A 24,839-nucleotide genomic window follows, 5' to 3' on the forward strand; every position below is an offset into this window, starting at 1 on the left:
TATAAATTCCATGAAGTGATTCCAATGAGCATGGGTTGAGTCACCACTTTGCTACAAGCCAACCTCATGATAGTCTTGATTCATATCTGCTTCCAACATATGACCAACTGTGGAGAATTTGAACAATATGTAATACACAACATAAATATTCTGGAAGTCAAAAAATGCAAAAGAAATTATTGTGAACGATTGACAAAAGATAGCAACACTTACTCATAAATAAACACAACTTTTATTCATCATCATATGTCAATTACACTTTACAAATTTCAGACCTATCTAACTACTAAAAACTAATATCATCCTTCAGCCCTATGCGCCTCGCATGTTGGAGATGCTTAACCCTACCCAGTCTCTTCGTGAGGGGATCTGTTGGGTTCTCATCCGATGATACCCTCTTTGCCATCAGGAGTACTTCTTCTATTCGATGTCCGATGAAATGGTATTTTCTGTCGATGTGTCTGGATCTCCCATGATCCCTTGGTTCTTTCGCTAAGGCAACTGCACTTTCACTATCACATAAAATTTCCATAGGCTCCTTTATAGCTGGTACTACTGCAAGGTCTCCAATGAAGTTATTCAGCCATATCGCCTCCTTTGCTGCCTCGCTTGCTGCTATATACTCTGATTCGCAAGTTGAATCAGCCACTGTTTCCTGCTTGGAACTTTTCCAAGTAATTGCTCCTCTATTTAAGGTAAAGTCCCAGCCCGACTGAGAGCGGAAATTAAACCTATCATTATGGAAGCTAGCATCACTAAACCCTACAACTCTCAAGTCATCACTCCCACCGAGGGTAAGGACCCAATCCTTACTCCTCCGAAGGTACTTGAGAATATAATTTACCGCAGTCTAGTGAGCCTTGCTAGGGTTCCCCTAATATCTGCTGACCATGCTCAAGGCAAAGGCCACATCTGGACGAGTACAAGTCATAGCATACATGATCGAACCTACAATGGAAGCATAAGGTACTCTCATTTATGTTATCTCAGCCTCGGTACTCGGGCTTTGAGTCTTACTCAATCTGGCATTACTCTGGATAGGTAACTCTCCCTTTTTGGAATCCTGCATGATGAACCTCTTTAGCACCTTATCGAAGTGATGGGTTTGAGCCAAAAGAACACCTTATGTGCTCATGCAAACCCTAATGCTTGGATCTAGGTTTCTCTATTGTACATGCAATTCATCCAAGGCTTAAGAACCCTAATCTAGCATATGCATTTCGAAATTATCGCATCAGAGCAGATCTAGATGATTACCTTTTGATAATGGCTTGAATCTTCCTGTCTTTGGAGCTTAGAGTCACAAGTGTCACTCCTATAATGGCTTACAAACACCACAAGCAAGAGAATGACTTATGAGAAGGAGGAGGAGCACCAAAAAAGACCTAGGGTTCTTCCAAGAGAGTTCCCCACGTTTTTGGGGCCATAGGGGTCTTTATATAGTGAGGCTATTAGGGTTGTCAACTAGGAAACCCTAATTTGACTACTTAGGCCCTAAGCAGCCCATGGACTCCCTTTAAAACACCCCTTGGACGATTTCTTTATGGGATTCCCATAGAATTCCTCCAACCTATGTTCCAAGATTATGCATAGACAAATTGCAATTATCTTATAATTACAATTCAGTCCCTTAAGTTTAATTAATGTCTTTTAGTCACAAAACTAACTATCAATTAATTCTTGACTAATATTAATTAAACAATATGATTTCTCCTTTAATATATTATTTATATAATATATTAATAAATCATAATTAATCATCTTTCTCCATAAATCATCCAATCAAGTTGCTTTGGTGAAGGCAACCCAAAACGACCATGCGCAACCGGGTCAAGTACATACCAAATATAGTTACGGGCTTAGACACTAATCCAATAGTTTCCAACTTGGATAAGTCTAGTAACTATAATGTAAGTACAATCTGATTAGCAATCATAGCTCTCAAAGACGCTGTCAAACTCTGATCTTATCAGCAACTTGTCCTTTAGATAAGGGATCATATATTCCTCCATTCTAGATATCGTATGAGTTGAGACATGAATTTCAATCATAGTCGCTGTTCATGTGTTGTTTCCCCATTTCCGATTTATGACGACTGACAACTAACTACCGTTGAACACATCAACTTAGTCCCGGCTTGGCCAAGCGCTTTGGGTGTCATCACTAAATTATCAAGGGGCCCACATATATCGCTTTTATCCCACTTAGGGTAAAATGAACAGATAAACTTCGACTCAATGCTCGCTTGTACTTACTCACCGAATCACACACAACAATACGTTTTATAACACCAGTTAATTGGTGCGTTCACATATTATCAATGTGTAACCGACTCGCAAGATACAACTCACACATCTCGGTTTCTAGAATATAAGATATTATCGTCTCACCAATCACTCGTGATAAAATCCATGATACGATCCAAGTGAGTGTGCGTTTAATCCAATACTCTAATCTTATAGCAGCACTCATGAACTCTGTAGCAAACTTGTGCTATGACTAAATGCTTTAGTTAATCTACAAACGGATTCATGACAGTCTTCATTCATTCCTACTTCCAAAGAATGAGTGGATGTGGAGGGTTTGAATAATCTTATTATTCGGGAAGTCAAAACATGGAAAGTGAAACAGAAGAATAATACTAATCCTATATGGCCCCAAACTTTTTAGTATAAATAAAACAACTTTTATTTAATCACCATATTGATTACTCATTATTTGTTGTTTTGGGTAATCAACTTCTTACTTGAATTATAACAACAATTGTCCCATGCTCTTAGCATGCACACTATGTTTATGTATGGTCCTTACCTTGTGAAATACTATAATTGAATAACATTTTCAATCGCACTTATTTCACAATTCCTAATCCTTACCACAAGTGTGAGAATAGCAAATTCTTGTCACCTATAGAATATGTTAGATTTTGACATTTTATGCAACGGTCCTTTTGTAATATCATAGCGCCAAAGTCACCAAGACTTTGCCGATGAAATTATAAAGTGCTCTATTGGAGATTGTTACAAGACAATTCCATAGTCATGAAGTCTCACATTCAAAGTACATTCCTTTAAACATCCTACTTGTTTAGAAGTTTCTAATCTAGACATAGATTCTTAACGTGCAACTCCCAATAAGGAAATATTTTCGTATTTTACATATGATAACTCATTCTAAATAGAATCTTATCTATTCATAATAAAGTCAATATGGTCCATCCATTAGTATACTTCCAACTGTCAACAAGCGACCAATCTTTTGCAAACCTTAGATTGTCCTTGAAAATTGTATAATTACTTTAGTCAAATCCGGTTCTATTACCTTTTTCCCTCTAAATGCCCTAGGCATTTGGAAAATTTTAGAACGGTCGAATATTACAACATATGCAATCGATCCTATACCCAAAGCGTGTGGGATACGATTCATAATGAAAAACGTGATACCTTACCAGTTTCTTGCTATAATATTGCCATAATATTTCTATTTGTTGTGTTCTCAAAATTCAAACTATGAAGAGGGATGCCATAATCATAATCGATCTTTTATATTGGAAAAGAAGTATAACATTCTCTCCCTTAATTATAGCAAAAACAACTTTCAACCCCTGCAACTTTGCAAAGTGAAATTTTTGTTTTTCTATAATTAATATTTCCAACTTGCAATACTTAAATAATAATCATGCTCCCACTAACATGATGATTATATTTATCCCAACATAACATTTATGCTCCCACTAGCTTTGACACTTATTCAGAAAATAGTTGTACTTCTAAAATACAATACTTATTGACTTCCAAAGTTCATATTTCCAATACGATCTGCTTCGATAAGACTTTATCTAAGCTTCTCAAACTCATACACTTTTCTTTAGACAACTCACATGTATTTCTAAATTAATTCAGAACTTATATTACTAAGTCCCAAATGTTCAGACTAATTGCCAAATCTCACAATTCGAACTATAAAGAGGTATTTCGTAATTATAATCGAATTTGAGAATGCAATTTACATAATCGTTTTCTCCTTAAAATCTATCCTAGTGAAATCGTTTCCACAGAATCATTTTCATGAAGAAGAGAAACCTTATGACACTTAGATTTTATGGTGCTTGTGTTCCTATCCATGTGGATTTGTCATAATCATAATCAAAAGATAATGTTTGTGACGAATTCAAACTCTTATGGACAGAACTTGTTAATTCTTAATTTCTTGCCATCAAGGCTCCCAACATTGCTTCCAAGTTATTTAGTGGCTCACCTATGCTAGTCAATGTACTTTCATTGAACAAGGTGTTTGCCTTATGCAGTCTATTGAGAACTCGTAGAACTCATATGCATAATCACTCAACTGGATTGGCACATAAATAAAATTTTGTCAACATGACATGTTACAATCCTCAAGTCGTGTGCTAGTGTTTAATAGGTTTACTTCTTGATTTGTTCTTGAAACTTTCCAAGATCTTTAGACTCCCACTGACCTCTTGACATATTAGATTCTCTTATCAAGAAACATTTCTTGACAGAAACAAATATCCAAGAGTTAGTGTGTGCCTATATCAATACAAAACTACATGCAATTTGGTACTAGTTGGTCTTTATCTATGAGAGGGTTTGCCCTATCCTACCCATTCGGCTAATGACCCTCCACCAATCAAGGAAGCGGTGGTGAGAGTGGATACTCATTAAACAGCCATTTTATAGGCCATAACCTTATACCCCCTTATAGATCGACTTTGTGAATGAGGCCTACTAACGGTAAGACTAGCAGTTTAAGTTATACATATATAACATTAGACTTTTAATGTTATATATATATAGTATAGGGGTGTATTTTACACTTTTAAAATACTATGTGGTCTAATTTAACAAATTAAACTTATAATTTAATTAAATGTAAACCATATCATTATAGATTTATTAACTCTCTTTTAATTATACACTTTATTAATTTAATAAAACCATAAGGGTGCAATTTGAAATTTTTCAAAAATTAGGGTTTTAGAATTTAACATTTTAAAATTAAACTTTTAATTAAAATTTAAATTCCAAAACTTTAGGGTAAGTTTTGAAACATTTCAAATCAAAAGGGTTTAGAATTTAAATATTTCAAAATTAAACTTTTAATCAAAAAATTAAATTCCAAAACTCAAGGGCAAGTTTTGAAACTTTTCAAAACTATCAAGATCAAATTACAAATAATTAAAATTAATCAAATAATTTATATTTATCTAAATATAAACTAATTCAATTTCTTACTAGATAATTTAAAACAAAATTACAAATAATTAATATTTATTTTATAAAACAAGTAATTATCTTAATTTTGACAATTATCTTCTATTTTGGTAAGGATAATCACCAAATATTGATAAAATTTGGATTTTATTAATAAAAAACGTTTATCCTAACTATCCCACAACCAAAACAACAAGAATCCCGAAATATCCTCTGTCTGACTCTTGGATTCGCCGAGACAGATAGACTCGCCGAGTTCATCCAATGACTCGCCGAGTCAGGTAATGCAGAGGGCAGCAAAACGATTTTCAGGCAATGGATGAAAATGTAAACATCAAATACAACAGAAACCAATCATGGCTCTGATACCACTGATAGGTTTGAGCTAAAAGAACATCCTATGTGCTCATGTAAACCCTAATGCTTGGATCTAGGTTTCTCTATTGTACATGCAAGTGATCCAAGGCTCAAGAACCCTAATCTAGCATATGCATTTCAAAATTATCACATAAGAGCATATCTAGATGATTACCTTTTGATAATGGCTTGAATCTTCTTGTCTTTGGAGCTTAGAGTCACAAGTATCACTCCTTTAATGGCTCAAAAACACCACAAGCAAGAGAATGACTTATGAGAAGGAGGATGAGCACCAAAAACGACCTAAGGTTCTTCCAAGAGAGTTCCCCATGTTTTTGGGGCCATAGGGGTCTTTATATAGTGAGGCTATTAGGGTTTTCAACTAGGAAACCCTAATTTGACTACTTAGGCCCTAAGCAGCCCATGGACTCCCATTAGAACACCTCTTGGATGATTTCTTTATGGGCTTCCCATAGAATTCCTCCAACCTATGTTCCAAGGTGATCCATAGGCCAATTGCAGTCATCTTATATTTACAATTCCAGTCCCCTAAGTTTAATTAATGTCTTTTAGTCACAAAACTAAGTATCAATTAATTCTTGACTAATATTAATTAAACAATATGATTTCTCCTTTTATATATTATTCAAATAATATATTAATAAATCATAATTAATCCTCTTTCTCCATTAATCATCCTATCAAGTTGCTTTGGTGAAGGCAACCCAAGAGAACCATGCACAACCAGGTCAAGTACATACCAAATATAGTTACGGGCTTAGACACTAATCCAACACCAAGTTGGTACTCTGACTAAGTCTAATTAGTCTTTTACTCCGGTGTCTAAGAATCCTTATCTTTAGAATATAGGCAGCTTCTCCTAGGTCTTTCATAGCGAAACACTTCCCAAGCCAGGACTTCACTCCCTGCAAGGTTGGCATGTCATTTCCTATATGTAGTATGTCATCCACATACAATACCAAAAAGCTAACTATACTCCCACTAGCCTTTACCTATACACAAGACTCATCTTCACTCCTCGAAAAGCCAAACTCTTTGACTTTCTAATTGAAACAAAGGTTCCATCTGCAAGGTGCTTGTTTCAATCCATAAATGGATTTCTCAAGCTTACACACTCTATTAGGGTATTCTGTACTGACAAAACCCTCTGGCTGACCCATGTAAACATCTTTAGTCAAACTTTCATTAAGGAAGGCGGTTTTGACATTCATAATCATGAATTGTAGCAATGGCTAACAGAACCCTAATAGACTTAATCTTTGCAACTGGTGAAAGTTCTCATCATAATCAACTCCCGGAGTTTGAGAAAAGCCCTTTGCAACCAGTCACGCCTTATACGTGTGTACATTACCATCCATGTCGGTCTTCTTCTTAAACATCCATTTGCACCCAACTGTCTTACCACCTGGTACATTGTCAACCAAGTTCCAAACTTGATTGTTACATATGGACTATATCTCGTTGTCCATTGCCTCTTTCCATTTAGCGGACTTTGGGCCTGCCATGGCTTCCGCATAGCTGTTAGGTTCATCCAGACTTACCAGTGTCTCATCACTGATAAGTGTCTCACCTTCCGCAGTAATATAGAAACCATAGTAGTGCTCAGGTGCATTACTAAACCTTGTGGAACGCCTCAGAGGTACAGACTCGTCAATTGGATCAACAGGAGTTTCCTCCTTAAGTTGACTGTTAGGGTTTGAGGTTCCTTCACCACTTGAATCTTGAATTTCTTCAATGTAAAGTTGCCTCCCACTGTTTCCTTGGCTTATGAACTCTCTTTCTCGAAAGACATCCCTTTTTGCTACAAAGACCACATTCTCACTGGGTATGTAGAAGAGGTAACCAAAGGATATTTGTGGGTAGCTGATGAAAATACACCTCTCACTTCGAGGTTCGAGTTTATCGTGAGTCTTGCGTCTCAATAAGCCTCGCAACTCCAAATCTTGTTGTGGGTTAAACTACGAACTTTTCCAACCCACATCTTGTGAGGTGTTTTCGCAACCTTCTTTGTTGGGACTAGATTAAGGATACGGGTGGCAGTCTCTAAGGCATACCCCCATAATGAGATTGGTAGCGAAGCTCGACTCATCATGGAACGAACCATGTCCAACAAGGTTCGATTACGCCTCTCAGCCATACCATTCAACTGTGGTGTCCTGGGATGTGTCAATTGTGAGACCTTCCCCCATTCCTTAAGATTGTCGAGGAACTCTGTACTAAGATACTCACCACCACGATCGGATCGAAGCATCTTAATGTTCCTGCCCATTTGATTCTCGACTTCTTGTTTAAACTCTTTAAACCTTTCAAAAGTCTCTGACTTATGCTTGATTAAGTAGACATATCCATATCTAGTATAGTCATCTGTAAAAGTCAAATAATAAAGATTAGCATCCCTTGTGGCAAATTTGAAGGGTCCACACACATCAGTGTGCACTAGATGCAACAAACCTTCACCCCTTGCACAAGAACCAGTAAAGGGTGATTTTGTCATTTTTCCAAGTAAGCATGATTCACAACTATCATCTGACTTTAGGTCAAATGACTCCAAGACTCCATCCTTTTGGAGTTGGCCTATGCGTTTCTTGCTTACATGTCTAAGACGATATTGCCATAATGAAGCTTTATCCAAGTTATCATTAGAAGAATCAATACACAACAAATTATTGCCTAGGTTATCTACAACAGACATAACTTCATACACACCATCACAAGGTAATGGTTTTAAATAAAGAACATTAATAAAGAAAGCATTTATTCCACCAATTTCATTATCAAAGGAAAAGGTAAAACCTTGTTTGTACAAAGCGTGAAAGGAAATAATATTTCTTTCCATTTCAGGCGAGTAACAACATTTATTCAAATCTAATGTAAAACCACTACTTAGCATTAAAGAATAAACTCCAATCTTGGTGGCAGGTTAAGCTTTCCTATTCCCCATGATTAAGTTTATCTTTCCATGCTCCACATTCTCACTTCTTCTGAGTCCCTGCAAATAAGAACATATGTGAATTCCACAACCTATATCAAGGACCCAAGAGTTAGAATAGGGTGAGTTATTAGACAATATTGTGTAAATACCTGCATGGGTGGGTTTTACTTTCCTATCCTTAATATCTTGTTGGTACTTTGGGCAGTTCCACTTCCAATGCGATTTTTCATGGGAATAGAAGCATTCAGCCTCTTTTGGGTCAGAAGAAGGAGTGACGAAACCTTTCTTGGTTGCACTTGAAGAGGAGCCTTCAAGGGTCTTACACATGGTACCCTTCGAAGGGTTCTTCTTCTTTTTCCCTCTACCTTTCCCGATTGCCAGGACAGGGGCGGAGTTTGGAGTTGGAGTAGGGGTGGTAACAACCGACTTTCCTTTAAGACTTGTTTCAGTGGTCTTAAGAAGACCTTGAAGCATGTTGAGGGTAACTTCCTCCTTGTTCATGTGGTATGTCATGCAGAATTGATCATAACACGAGGGTAAGGAGTGCAAAAAGATATATATTGCCAACTCCTATGGGAAGTTAACATTAAGCTTCAGAAACCGGTCCACATACCTTTGCATTTTCTACAAGTGACCGATGATGGGTTCACCATCCTTCATCAGGCTTGTTATCATGGAGCAGATGATGTCATACCTCTCTAGGCGAGCACTCTGATGGTAACGGTCCATCAAGTCCTGGTGTATCTCAAAAGGGTAATAGTCCTTGTAAAACTTTTGGAGCTTGGCTGTCATCATGGCCATCACGATACAAGACACTTTGGTGGCATCTCTCTCATGAGTACGAAATTCAGCGATCTTCTCAGGAGTCGCAGTTGACTCATCAATATCCTTTAGCTCCTTACCGAGGACATATTCCTTGTCCTCGTAGCGTGTGACCATCTTGATGTTCCAGACCCAATCCATAAATTTGGAACCATCAAAGATGACTCTCCCAGAAAGGTTCATGAGAGAGAAGGAGCTGGTAGGGTTTGAGCCAGAAGCAGTATTGTGGAAGACACCTTAAAAGAATAGAACAAGTTTAGATTAGATATAAAGATAGTCCTTAATAAAACACCCAAATGTAATATTAAGGCTAGGATCCAATTACAATATATTATAACTTAGAAGAGGGATGTCGTAATCTAAGCTATAACATATTTGAAAGGTAGGTGAATGAAGATTCACCAATTTCCACCATGAAAAACAAAATATTACTTTTTAGGTTTTTAATTGGTTTTTAGAAATTCCTAGATTCTTTTGAGATTCATTGAACTTTTCAATGACATGTTTCAATCTCGAGTGTGCCCTTCATGTTTTTGTGACTGGGATACCGAGGATTACAAAACAAGGTGTGAAGTAACCATGTAAATTACTTGGTACCCTTAATTTTTTTCACTTAATCGATGTGCTGGTTAACCACACGCGCTCCACCGACCTATGAAAAACCTTAAGTCACCCTTTGCGTACCTTGCTGAGTCTAAGTGAGAGTGCCGGTTAACCACACACGCTCCACTAACGACTTAATCAAAGTGCAAAGTGTAATTTCATCGGTTAGCACCTTATTCACATTTTCCTAAAGTGACTAAGATTGGGAATTTATGAAACATTTAGTTACTTTATAATAATCATTATACTTTTAATGAGAACTTTTTTAAGTCATTTTCCTACCTGTTCGGCTAACGACCCTCCACCAGTCAAGGAAGCAGTGGGTGAGAGTGGACACCCATTAAGCTGCCATTTTATAGGCAACAACCTTATACCCCCCTTATAGACCGACTTCGTGAGTGAGGCCTACTAACGGTAAAACGACTTGATCGTATACATATACATATATATATATATATATATATATATATATATATATATATATATATATATATATATAAACTTATAGTATTATAAAGTATAAGGGTTGAATTTTAACTTTTAAAATTCTAGGGATTGGAACTAAAGTTTACTAGATGACTTTACATGTTCCAAAACTTGAGGGCAAGTTTTGTAACTTTACAAAACCTTTCAATTCATAACTTATGAGTTACTAAAAATGAAGACTCTTCATTTTGTAACTTATGTGTTCTTTTAATGGATTTAATACAAAGTGACTTTTGGTTATCCATAACTTGAGGATAAGTTATGGACTCCATTAAAACACATAACGATCATGAATTAAGCATTAAACAAGAAATTCCTATGATCTATCAAGAACTCATAAGAACATGAATAGTCATATCAAAATTTCAAGAACATATGAACACATATAATCATGTAATTTTGATATTAGCCATTGTTAATGGATTAGAGCAACCATTACACCATCTAAAACAAGTTTTAAAACACCAAAACAGTTTAGGGTAATGTTTCTAGTCCATTTCCAGCAAAAAAAAATCGAAAATCTACACTCTGCATGACTCGTCGAGTGAAATAACCAACTCGCCGAATTGGTTGAAGAATCACTTGGACTCGTTGAGTCCCCCCATGGAATCGTCGAGTCCCCTATGCAGATAGCAAGAATTTCGATTTTTTCCACTATTTTGCATCAAGTATCAAACAAACAAGCCTAGGCTCTGATACCACTGTAGGGTTTTTGAGCATTCTAATGCTCCTAGGTGTACATGCAACCCTAGAAAACCTTGGATCTATGTTTATCTAAAATACTTGCCAAATACTTTTTCCAAGGTTCATAATCCTATCTAGCATACATGGGGAACTTTAACAAAAAAATGGCTAGAATTCCATACCTTGTAGTTGATTTGATTCCTTGGAAATCTTGAGAGCCTACCACCCCAAGTGTGATGCCTCAAATGTTTCACACAACACCAAGTGCTTTGGAATGACTTTGATAGATATGTAGAACACTTGAAAATCGGCCTAGCCCTATTGCAACTTCATGTAGCCAATTTTGGTGAATGCCATGTTCTTTATATAGTGTGTTACATCTAGGGTTACACCATGTAAACACTAATGTGACATGACTCTTCATTTCCATGACCCATGGGTTTGTAACTCCCATGGAGCATCCTATGGGTCTTAGCCCATCTTGATAAACCATGAAGCCTTAAGCCCACTATACAAGTTATGGATAATTGACATAATCAACCCATATATTTAATTAGTCTTCATTTGAGCACTTAATTAATTCCAAATTAATTCTTGATCAATACTAATTAAATAATACTATTAATACATTAGAATTTATAATATATTAATAAACCATAAGTGTTATTTCTCTCATTTAGTCTAGCCAAATGCATGATGTCATGCAACCCAAATGGACCATGCCGGGTCGGGACAAGTATATACCAGATATAGTTATGGACTTTGAAAACTTATCCAACAATTATGTGGTATGTGGTATGATCTATTAGATCGGTATCCTGGTAGATAGGATGGTATTATGTGTTCTGTGGTATGATCCGTTTAATCAGTTGTTGTCTATAGACTGTTATGTGATTATCTGTTATATGTGCACATGTTTGTTTGGCGGTTGAGGCTTATCTGCTTTGTGCGAAAGCGAATAGACCTGGGCATTCCAACTTGGTGGTTGTGGACTGTGAGTATTCATCCTGAGGCTGATTGGACTTATAGTATGTGGGCATTCTAACCTTTTGGTTGTGGGCCTAGGGTATTCCATCCCGTGGATAATTGGACCCATAGTATGTTGGCATTCCAACATGATGGTTGAGGGCCTTGGGTATTTCAACTTGATGGTTTACTTGACTCATAATATGTTGTTTATGATTATATGTGTATTGTTGTGGGTATGGGTATTTTGGGGGAACTCACTAGGCTCTTGAGCTTACAGTTTTAGTTTATTGTTTCAGGTACATCAGGGGATCGCGACAAGTCAAAGGTGTGATCATACAGCTCCTCACTTTTTACGACTTTGTTTTTTGGGATACTCTGATATGATACATATCAAAACAAGTTATTATGGTTAATGGTTTTGAAATGTTTTTAAAATTTTAAATTTGGCATGATTTTATGGGTGTTACAAATTGGTATCAGAGCCTTGGTTTGAGTGAATTGGAGGAACATTCGTGTGAATCCTATCTCAAATCAAGGAAAGATTTTCAAAATGATTTCTAATTGGTTTTCAAAATAAGTAAAGGAGGATGCAGGGTGTACGTTCAGCCAGAGCCAGTAAGTAGACCCAAAAATACCATACAGTTATTTGATTATGTGATATGTTAGAATAGCATTCTAGTACTTGGCTAGGGATCTTTAGGAATTCCATGATATAATTTCTTGATTACATGATGCCTGCTGACCTAGGGTTTTCTTTATATTGGATTGACATCATTACTATAGTTGCTTAGTATGCATCGCGGTTATACATAATTAACATTATATAGCCTAAGAATATTTGATTTGGCTTATGTTCTATTCTTGTTTGATTGGGGGCTTAGGGTAGGATCGGATATTCGAAAGTCTATATGGTCCAACATTATCTATGGCTAGCATACACTAGTGCTGCACCGTTCGTGGAAGTTTCATGGATGGGTGGGTTGTGTGACACCGGTAGGTCAATTGTGAGACGGTTAGCCTTTCTCTAGGAGTGAGTTGAGCGACCACCATGTGTATGTATATTGTTAGGGTGCTGTGGTGATACTTGAGACAAATATAGGTAGGTGTGGAAGGTAGTATGGGCCCGTGCTACTAAAAGCAAAAGACCCATATACGTAGCAAGGAAGTCACAACCCCTAGGGTTTAGTAGGGAGTTGGTTCCCCGTTATTTATGCAGATTGTCTGATATCTTCCTGTTAAATTTTCAGTAAGGTGGTTACGAGGCGTTTTGTGACTGGATCTGGATCGGGAATAGGGCAGGGCGATCATGAGGCCCCAACAACGCCTGAGGTTGTCGGCCAGGAGGGGCCAATGTTGACAGAGGTTCGACTCAGGGAGATCATCCGCGAGGAGGTGGTCAAGATTGTCCGGGGTCAGATTCTGGAGTTGTTTGAAACTATGAAGACTGCTATGATGGAGTACTTTGATGATAGGTATGCAGCCCCCGACTTTTAATGGTACTCAGGATCCTATTGTAGCCATGAGGTGGCTGCCAGATGTGGAGGGAAGTTTCTTCACGTGTTCATGTCCTATTGACCAGAAGCTTTGGTGTGCCCTGAACTTGTTGCGGATCGAGGAAAAGGATTGGTAGACATTGGTTACCGGGTTATATACGAATGACCATAGACTTGTTGTTACTTGGGAGCAGTTTAGGGATATGTTTCGCACTCGCTACATTCCTCGGGTAGCACGAGCGATTGTCTCAAGAGTTATTGGACCTGAAGCAGGGTACAGAGTCAGTGACAGAGATCACCTGTATGTTTACTGAGAGGGAGATGTTTTGCCTGGAGTTTGCCTCGGAGCAGGCTCAGATGACACGTTATCTGAGCATGCTCAAGACTGACATCCGTCAGTTTGTTGCCACTCGGAGATGTGATACACTGTTGGACCTACAGGAGAACACTAGGCAGCGTGAGTTGGAGATTGAGTTGTAGTTGAGGGAGCAGCGATAGACCACGACATAGTCACAGCCGGTGCCGAAGTAGTCTAAGACCGCTGATACCAGGATTAGGGGACATCCAGGCTGCACTTGTCGGAAGTGCGGAAAGGCTCATTCAAGGGCGTGCCAAGCAGGGAGTGGGTGCCACCGATGTGGCAAGTAGGTCCATCTGGCCTGGAATTGCAGGCAGCAGACTCTGACTCCCAAAGTCAAACTTTGTTATCATTGTGAGCAGGTGGGCCATGTGAAGGCCCAATGTCCTCTACTATCCACCAAGCTGGCGTAGGCCCTAACGCCGGCTACATTGAGGATTACAGATGGGAGGCCAGTTAGGGCAGAGCCTCCAAAGGCTTAGGAGTGTGCTTTCCAGCTTACAGCTAAGGAAGCCAGGGCAGCACTGGATGTTGGTTGCTGGTATGTTTCCATCCTTTATCTCATTTATTATATCTGTTTGATGTTTATATGTTGTACCTTTGCTTAGGTACGTTCTTAGTGAACTCCTTGGCTGCATTGGTTTTATTTGACTCTAGGTGTGTTGGTCTTTCGTATCTTAAACATTTAGTAGGGTGTTCAGTGTGCCAGTTGGCGAGTTAGAGTGTCCGTTGTGAGTCTCTATTGCCAACGAACATGGGGTTTTTGCTTCTTCGGTCTACCGAAGATGTGAGTTGGAGATCTTCGGGGTGTCTTTCCCCATAGACTTGATTCCTATTCCCATGGGGGAAGTGTGTGTGATTGTGGGGATGGATTGGCTTAGTAGATTTGGTTCCATGATAGATTGCAAGGGCCAGCGGGTGGTAGTTCGAACCCCAAGTGGGGGAGAACTGATTGTATATGGTGAGGGCACCAGAGTGGGAGCAAGGTATTGTTCAGCTGCCAGGGCTCAATAATATATTTGGCACGGGTGTTCGGGTTATTTAACGTATGTGGTAGATACACGAGTCATGGATCAGACTCTAGTTTCAGAGAATCCAGTGATTAGGGGTTTTGTTGATGTGTTCCCGGAGGAATTACCAGGGATACCTCTGGAGAGGTAGGTCGAGTTCCAGATCGACCTGGTGCTGGGTGCGTCTCCTATCGCCAAGGCGCCATACTGACTGGCACCACCTGAGATGCAGGAACTGTCATCACAGCTGCAAGAACTGTTGGGAAAGCAGGTCATTTGACCGAGCAGTTCTCCATGGAGAGCACCGAACCTTTTCGTCAAGAAGAAGGCCGGTTCGCACCGGATGTGCATTGATTATAAGGAGTTGAACAAGTTGACGGTGAAGAACTGTTATCCACTCCCGAGGATAGATGATCTATTTGATTAGTTACAGGGTGCATCTTGGTTTTCCAAGATAGATTTGAGGTCGGGAAATCATCAGGTCCGGGTCAGAGAGGAGGACTTGGAGAAGACCGCGTTTCCGACTCGTTATGGACATTACGAGTTCGTGGTGATGCTGTTTGGGCTCACCAATGAGCCAGGAGTATTTATTGACCTAATGAATCGGGTCTGCAGACCGATGCTTGATCGCTCGTTCATCGTGTTTATAGATGATATCTTGGTGTATTCCAAGACCCGAGAGCAGTACAAGGAGCACCTCAGGGAGTAATTAGGAGTTCTGATATGAGAATGGTTGTATGCCAAGTTCTTGAAGTGTGAGTTTTGGTTACAAGAGATCCAGTTCTTCGGACATCTTGTTAACCAGGAGGGGATTTTGGTCGACCCGGCCAAAATCGAGGCAGTCATGCAGTCGGAGGTGTGGAGATCTCATTCGGACATCAGGAGTTTTCTGGGATTAGCAGGATACTACCGGAGATTCATACGGGATTTCTCCAAGATTTTAGTACCCCTCACTCGTCTGATGAGGAAGGGGGTGGATTTCTGGTGGGGCCCTGAGCAGCAGAGGGCGTTTGAGACCCTCCGACAGCGTTTGTGCAAGGCTCCAGTTTTGACCCTCCCAGAGGGAGTTGAAGATTTTATGGTGTTCTGTGATGCATCCATCACAGGTTTGGGTGCGGTCCTCATGCAGAGAGGAAGAGTGATAGCCTACGCATCACGGCAGCTAAAGCTGCATGAAACGAGATACGCTACACATGACTTGGAGCTGGGAGCGGTGGTATTCGCTCTCAAGATTTTGAGACATTACCTTTATGGGGTCCTTGGTACCATATACCCGGATCACAAGATCCTGAGACACATCATTGATCAGCCGAACCTAAACATGAGGCAGCGCAGGTGGCTGGATGTAGTCAAGCACTACGATTGTGAGATCCTTTACCACCCTGGTAAAGCGAATGTGGTGGTGGACACTCTGAGCTGCAAGTCAGCTGGGTCTTCCACCCAAGCGATATGTATGACGATAACTGTGGATTCTCTTCTTGTGAGTTTGACCAGAGATGCTCAGGTTGAGGGCATGTGACCAGAAAGCTGGAAACTAGAGAGGATCAGGGGCGAGAACACCCTGTTTGTGCAGGATAGCCAGGGATTATTGACCCGATGCGGTCGGGTATGGGTTTCGATGTCTGGTGGGGTCAGATAAACAGTGACTTAAGTTTGAGTTACTGGTGGCTGTGCATGAAGCGATAAATCGCTCGGTACGTCGAGGGGTGCTTGACCTGTAGGATGGTTAAGGCCGAGCATCAGAGGCCATATGGCATGCTGCAGCCCCTAGAGATTCCCATCTAGAAATAGGAACAGATCATGACGGACTTCATTACCAAGCTGTCGAGGACAGCGAAGGGGTTTGATGCTATATGGGTCATTGTGGATCGATTGACCAAGAGTGCCCATTTCTTGGCTATACGGGAGAGTTCATAGGTCTTGAAGTTGGCCGACGTGTATGTCCGCGAGATCGTCACTCGCCATGGGGTTCCGGTCTCCATTTTTTCCGACCGAGATGTTAGATTTACCTCCCGTTTCTTGCAGAAGTTCCACGAGGAACTGGGCACGCGACTGCATTTTAGCATCGCAGCAGACCAACGGTCAGAGTGAGCGGACCATTCAAACCCTCGATGACATGTTGAGGGCGTGTTTTATTCACTTTGGTGCGAGTTGGGGTTCCCACCTACCCCTAGCGGAGTTCGCCTACAACAACAACTATCATTCCAGCATAGGCGCCCCGTCTTTCGAGCTGTTGTATGGGCAGAGATGTCGCACCCCGGTTTGTTGGGGTGAGGTTGGACATAGGGTGATGGGATGGACGAAAGTAGTCTTGCAGACTACCAAGAAGATTCAGCAGATTTGGCAGCAATTGTAGACCGCTCAGAGTCGATAGAAGAGTTACGTTGATAGACGCCGATCTAAGTTAGACTTCCAAGTTAGGGACTTGGTACTCCTAAAGGTCTCGCCCTGGAAGGGTGTGATCCGCTTCAAGAATAGGGGAAATTGGGTCCCCGGTATATTGGGACATTCAGGATTATTGCCAGGGTTGGCAAGGTAGCTTACAGGCTAGAGCTACTGGAGGAGCTCAGTCAGATCCACAGCACCTTTCACGTTTCGCAATTGCGAAAGTGCATTATGGATCAAGAGGCGGTGGTATTGTTGGATGACATTCTGGTAGATGAGCGCCAGAATTATGTTGACTGGCCTGTGGCCATTTTGAAGAGGAAAGTGAAGGTTCTACGGAACAAGGAGATACATTTGGTAAAGGAACAGTGGGAGCACCAAAGAGGGTCTTAGTGGACGTGGGAGCCGGAGGCAAAGATGCAGGAGCACTATCCAAAGTTGTTCACCGCGACAGACTTCGAGGAAGAAGTCTAGTTCAAGTGGGGGAGAAATGTAATGCCCAAATTCTTAGGTATTGATTTATGGTTGTAATTGTCATGATTTGAATGTCTACTTGACGATTTGGATGCCCTGACTCGTCGAGTTGCAACGAGTTGGTCCACGTGTTTAAGTGACCTACTCGCCGAGTCCAAGATAGGACTCTCTGAGTAGGAGCTGGGGGACGAAACCCTAATTTATGGGGTTTTGCACCCTATTTAAGGGATCATTAGCCTCCTTTGGCTCCTTACAGTCCCTTGAGAGCCCATCAGACCCTAATACATGTGTGTTTGCTCCATTTATGTGTTTTAAGCTTTGGAAGAGAATTCTTGGTCAGAAGAGCTTGGAGACCAAGTGACTAGAAGCAAGGAACATGTAGGGATCGGAAATCTACCTCATTTAGTATCAATTGAAGGTATCAAGTAGTTATCGTTACCTCAATTCCTTCTAGATCTCTATTGGAAGACGTTTAGGGCTTTTCTAGCATATTAGGAAGCTTTTCTTGTGCATGAGCTAAGATCTGAAGTTGCAAATTCAGATCTGAACTCTCCTGGGTCTCTATGTCCATAAAGCTTCCAGCTTTCGCAAGTATGAAACTCTCCTTAGGTGTAAAACTCCATTACAAGCTTGAATTTTGCATTATGAGTCATTAGAGCTTTGCATGCAAGTAAATTTTGCAATTTTACTTGATAAACATGCCTTGGACAACTGGATCTGCAATATGGAACCTTAAAATAGCTTAAAAAGCATCTGAATGGATGGAGGACTGAAGGGAGTCGACGAGTTTCATGGTAAACTCGGCGAGTCCAATGAAGATTGTCGTGCAAGGACTTCTGCATTGACTCGACGTGTCAACTAGTGTTTTCCCGACATTAGACACAAGTGGACTTGGCAAGTTGCAGGGAAACTCGATGAGTTAGTGGGGGGATTTGATGACTACTGGAGTTCTGGAAGGACTCGACGAGTCGGGTCAACATGGACTGTTGACTTTGACCAAGCGTTGACAAATTGACTTCTGCGGCATTTTGGGAAATTGGAAATATATGAGTATGGTCCTATGGTGAACATTGGTGGTGGAGTTTGTGGTGGTGATCCGAGAGTTCGAGGCTTATCTTTCGAGTCGACAGTTGAGATGTGAGTTATCCTCATTATAATCAAGGGTCTAAGGCAACAAGGCTAGACCTTTGGATTGTCATTTGGATGTGTTATGCTAGTATGATCTGTTAGATCGGTATCCTGGTAGATAGGATGGTATTATGTGATATGTTGTATGATCTGTTAGATCGGTATCCTGGTAGATAGGATGGTATTATGTGTTATGTGGTATGATCCGTTTGATCAGTTGTTGTCTATAGACTGTTATGTGATTATCTGTTATATGTGCACATGTTTGTGTGGCGGTTGAGGCTTATCTGCTTTGTGCGAAAGCTAATAGACCTGGACATTCCAACCTTTTGCTTGTGGGCCGTGAGTATTCCATCTCAAGGATGATTGGACTTATAGTATGTGGGCATTTCAACCTGTTGGTTTTGGGCTTGGGGTATGCCATCTCGGGGATGATTGGACCCATAGTATGTTGGTATTCCAACCTGATGGTTGAGGGCCTGCGGTATTCCAACTTGATGGTTGACTGGACCCATAGTATGTTGTTTATGATTATATGTGTATTGTTATGGGTATGGGTATTTTGGAGGAACTTACTAAGCTCTTGGACTTACAGTTTTAGATTATTGTTTCAGGTACATCAGGGGATCATGGCAAGGCAAAGGCGTGATCGTACATCTCCTCACTTTTTATGACTTTTTTTATGGGATACTCTGATATGATACATTTAAAAACAAGTTTTGTAATGGTTAATGGTTTTGAAATGTTTTTAAAAGTTTAAATTTGGCATGATTTTTATGGGTGTTACACTTTCTTAATGATTTCATATAAGTATCACAATATAAATCTTTTACTTTATATATGATAATTAAAACTTATATATCTCATAATTATCTTGTGTGTGTGTCTATATATATATATATATATATATATATATATATATATATATATATAAATATTATTTTTCCATACATATATGCCCTAATTATGGTTACTCTGAAAAAGGATATTCAGGAAGAGTAACGATTAGGTACATTGCATATCCCTATAGTTGACCAACATTACTTCTAGCCACTACGTTATTCTAGGGAATTGGCCATCATAACATCTAGGTAATATTTCTTCCTAGACTATCCGACAGCATAACTCTTAGGCATAATATCATAACTTACAACTAAGTATAGTACCTATGGCCACATTATCCTAAAGTTTCTTTCTTTATATAACAACTGATATTTATTGATATAAATATATTTTGATAAAGAATGCTAAAATCAGACTTCGTATGAATAAGTTATTATTCTTCGAAGTTTCAGCATAATAGTTGTGACATCCCCATTTTCACTGCCAGAAAAGACCGATTTTTGTTTATGCTTTATAAAAATCAGAGTACCTCTTTTAATAAAAATGTTGCGGAATTTGTTCCCAGAAAAACATGATAAATACGTTATCAAAGCATTTCTGAAGAAATGTATTTTTATCCAGTTTAAAATATTTGGGATGTCATCGTTAATACAAAACATAAGCATAAACAGAACTTACATTCATTTACACTAGTGATCTACATCTCTTTTAAATCCCTCAGTGTAAAGTAGCTTAATATCGACACCTGTGATACAAATCAGCTTGAGTGGGTCAAGTTGGGAAACCTGGTGAGTACATAGGGTTTTCAACCCACAATAATATAATTATAATGGAAAACATCAAAAAATCAACCCAATTACCCATCCCCATTATCTTCTTTACTCTTAAGGATCTACCCAAAGATTCAGCTATTCCTCGTTCATTCATTCCTAAGGAGTATCCTAAGGAATTGACACTAAGTATGCATAGTCACCGGGGTTTATCTCGTTTATTGACAATATCGTTTTCGAGAGTCCACTCGTAATACTTGTCAATGGCTTTTTAGAGTACACCGGGTGAACACATCGTTCACAACACCTACAGGTTGTGAGCCTTCTATTGTTCTACTAGATAGTCTAGAATAGTTCGTGGTTGTCATCCATACTCTGCTAGATGACGGGGCTCATCATTCATCTCATCTTTCATCGCTGATCATTTATCTCACCTTTCATCGCTCATCATTTATCTCATCTTTCATCGCTCATCATTTATCTCACCTCTAATCTACCCAAGTTTTACCCAACACATTTTATAGATATAAAATACATATACAGTTTAGATCATTTAAAACATGTATAAAATGTTTCATCCAGCGTAGACAACAAGTATTCAGACATTATACACACATAGCACGTAATATATATATATATATATATATATATATATATATATATATATATATATATATATATATATATATATATATATATATATAATACTTCATATCTACGTGTAAGATGAAAGTAACTATGCACTCACTTGTTAAAGTGATGATTCCAAACTCGGGTAGCTCTTCACTTTTAACGATTCTATTTTCCTTCGATGAAACCTAGCATTATTATTGCTAAGTTTTAGTCTATTCTTTATTGTGACTAATTATTAGTCTAGATTCATCATTAACTCAAAGTCTACTTTCATGATCTATCAAGTACAGAACAACCAGGTAGGATCATATCGGAGGTAGGGTCCATTTGGTATACGAAGTATACTGTTTGGAAATTCCCATTTAAACACCTCAATGAATGACAACCTAGACATCATTCTCGTAAGTAGATCAATCAGTATAACGACTTTGAATAACTGATAAATCTTATTGTAGGCTTATCTCACTAACAACAAGTTTTATTAAAAACCGGGCTCCGCTAGAGCAGAGCTTCTGAGCCAAAAAGCTCTTTTTCTCGGAGCCTTCATGCGCTCCGGGGCTTTCTTCTAGTTCTAGGGAAGTTTCCTAGGCTTTAGGGGGGGGGGGGGTTAGGGAGTCTAGAGAGAAGTTAAAGAGAGAAAGAAAGGCTTATGGTGTGAAGAAAATATGAAGAGTTCATCTCTTATTTATAGGAGTTTTATCGTAGAGTAGGCCCTAAGTTTTGTCCGTATCCTCCGTGTACGAGCTCTATTTTCTACGTTCTTTATATCCACGCATTGGTATTTACGAGTACCACAACTTTCATTTAGACCCCGTCGGCTCATTCTCATTCTATCTCAGATTTACAAAACTATATTCGAATTCGCCGCGCTTGAAGAATAGAGACTAAGTTTTGTCCATATATCTAACATACGAGCTCTATTCTCGATGTTATTTATATCCACGCGTTGGTATTTACGAGTACTACAACTTTCATTTAGACCTCGTCGGCTAATTCTTATTGTATCGCATATTTACAAAACTGTATCGAATTCGCCTCGCGCGAAGAGTAGGGACAAAGTTTCATCCATATCTTTCACATATGAGCTCCGTTTTCGACTGTCTTTTTATCATTGAGGTCCTATTAATGAGATCTTCAATTCTCGTTTAGATTGTTTTGGTTAAAAATCGACCGATCTAAAATTCAAATTTCGGGTTGTGCACTATTATGCTAAATCTTAGAAAATCATAACTTCCTCATACGAAGTCAGATTTGGACATTCTTTTTATGCACACTTTCAGTTTAACATATACTACGACTTTCGTTTAGATCACTAATGCTAGAAAGTATTTTACGATAAATCATTTCTTACGATTCCCGATGTCGTGTTGGTTTTGCCGTAAAACTTCGACGGGTCATAACTTCTTCGGTATAACTCGGATTTTGGTGTTCTTTATATGTGCGGAACCCTTGTGACATATACTATAAACTGGTCAAGATTATTTATTCTAAATAATTTTATATCAAAAAAAAGTTATGTTTGACGCTTATTGTCTCTAAATTGACTAGCCCGAATCTGCGGGCATTACAATAGTATACAGCTTGGAAACCGAAGTAGAGATCGGTTGATTGTTAGGAACAAAAATCAAAACGAGAGTTAAAGATCTCGTCCAGATGATTTCATCGATATAAATACAGTCCAGGACGAATATCATATGAGAAAGTTATGAATTTTTATAGACTTTAACAATCTAAACATGTTAAAAATATAGCTTTAAAAATAAAGTCAAAATTATCCGACAGATTCTAAAGGAAAGTTGTAGATCCCGGGGATAGCTACAAGTACATATAAAAATGACAAAAATTTAGGTCGTGTGCAGGAGATATGATTTTCTAAAGTTTTTCGAGAAGCGCCACGTGCATGTAACATCCCGACTCTCATGTATAAATTTTAAAGCTTTTATATTCACAATCATAGACCTACTCGACGAGTTGTTTGTCCCCAACTCGTCTTGTAGAAACTGATGAAGTCACGTGGATTCTAGAATCCACTCGATGAGTTGGAGGACCCAACTCGACGAGTAGAGGCTATGCATGAAAACCCTAATTTTTAAGGTTTCACCCTATTCAAAGGACCTTAAGTCCTTTCCCCCAACTACCCTTTCCACTATCACATCCAGAGAGTAAACCCTAATCGAGTTAACCATACTTTGAGTGTGTGTGAGGCTAAAAGTGTGTGTTTGGTGCATTTATTGAAGAGGCTTGAATATATAGAGCCTTGGAATGGGAAGAAGCTTGTAGATCCAACATCTACAATGTGTTGGCATCCATTTGGAGGTAAAAAAATCTTTACCTTGGCTTTCCATTCCATAGATCTCTTCTTATACAAGTATTTCGGCATTTTGGTGAAAAAGGGGTCATTCTTGAGTTTGAGCTTGTCATGAGAACATGGTCTCAGATCTGGACTCCTCTAGCCCTCATGGACATAAAGTTCTCGACTTTATCTAGACCTAGCCCTTCTCCATGCACTAAACCTCTTCCTAAGGCTAGTTGTGAGTGTTTTAGCTTCTTGAAGCCTTGCATGCATGTAAAGTTAGCAACTTTATGTGATAAATACACCCTAGGATGATAGATCTACAGTTTGGAGCCTTGGTTTCACTTAAAAGCGTCTGAATGAGAAATGGGCTGAAGGAACTCGACAGGCTGCATAATCAACTCGACGAGTTTGTTAGGGTTTACCTGTGTTCTGTACACTGAAGAACTCGACGGGTTACTAAGATAACTTAGCCAGTCGACTAGATTTTTCGGTTTTGAAGTTGAATTACTGAAGTAACTCGGCAAGTTGGCCCTAGTTTTTGGTTTTCGAGTATTGGATGAACTCAACGAGTTGGGTCAACATGGATTGTTGACCTTGACCGTCGACTTTCACTTTGACCAAGGTTTGACTAAGCTTGACTTCTGAGGGTATTTTGGTAATTTGGGATGTTAATGGGATCAGTATACGATGGTTATAGGCAGTTGAGTTTGGAGCCGAGAGTTGGAGATAGATCTTCTTGATTTCAGCATTACTTGCGAGGTGAGTTGTCCTCACTATACTAATTGGGTAGAAGGAACCAATGTCGACCCATATTGGATTGTTATCCTGGTTATTGCATGATGATATGCTTAGTAACCTATTACGTCGGTATTATGGTATATAGGATGATAATATTTTAGTGACCTGTTAGGTCGGTATCCCGGTATATAGGATAAGGCTATGATTTAGTGATCTATTAGATCGGTCTGACTTTTTGTACTTTCTAGTTAGCTTAGGATATCTATGTGTAGATTGTATACACGGGGTTGGGTTAAGGCGCGACCTGCTTGTGCGTAAGGCCAACAAACCCATGGCAGACTAGATATATTGCAGAATCATTAGGGCATATCCGTTACGTCGAAGGCCCAGAGAACGGTCCAGAAATGTTGAAGACCTTCGTGGGTGGACCAGACACGCTGAAGGTTCTGAGATTGGGCCAATAGACTGCAAGCCTGGGTGGGCAGATCAGAAACACAGAAGGTTCTGAGAGTGGACCAGATAGACTGCAGGCTTGGTGAGGGCGGTAAAGTCATACTGTTGACTCTATATGCATGTTGTTTGTTTGCTATGATATGGTTATGA

The sequence above is a fragment of the Lactuca serriola genome, chromosome 3, assembly GCF_051521515.1.
Source record: "Lactuca serriola cultivar US96UC23 chromosome 3, Lser_US96UC23_V15, whole genome shotgun sequence".
NCBI classification, from domain to species: Eukaryota; Viridiplantae; Streptophyta; class Magnoliopsida; order Asterales; family Asteraceae; genus Lactuca; species Lactuca serriola.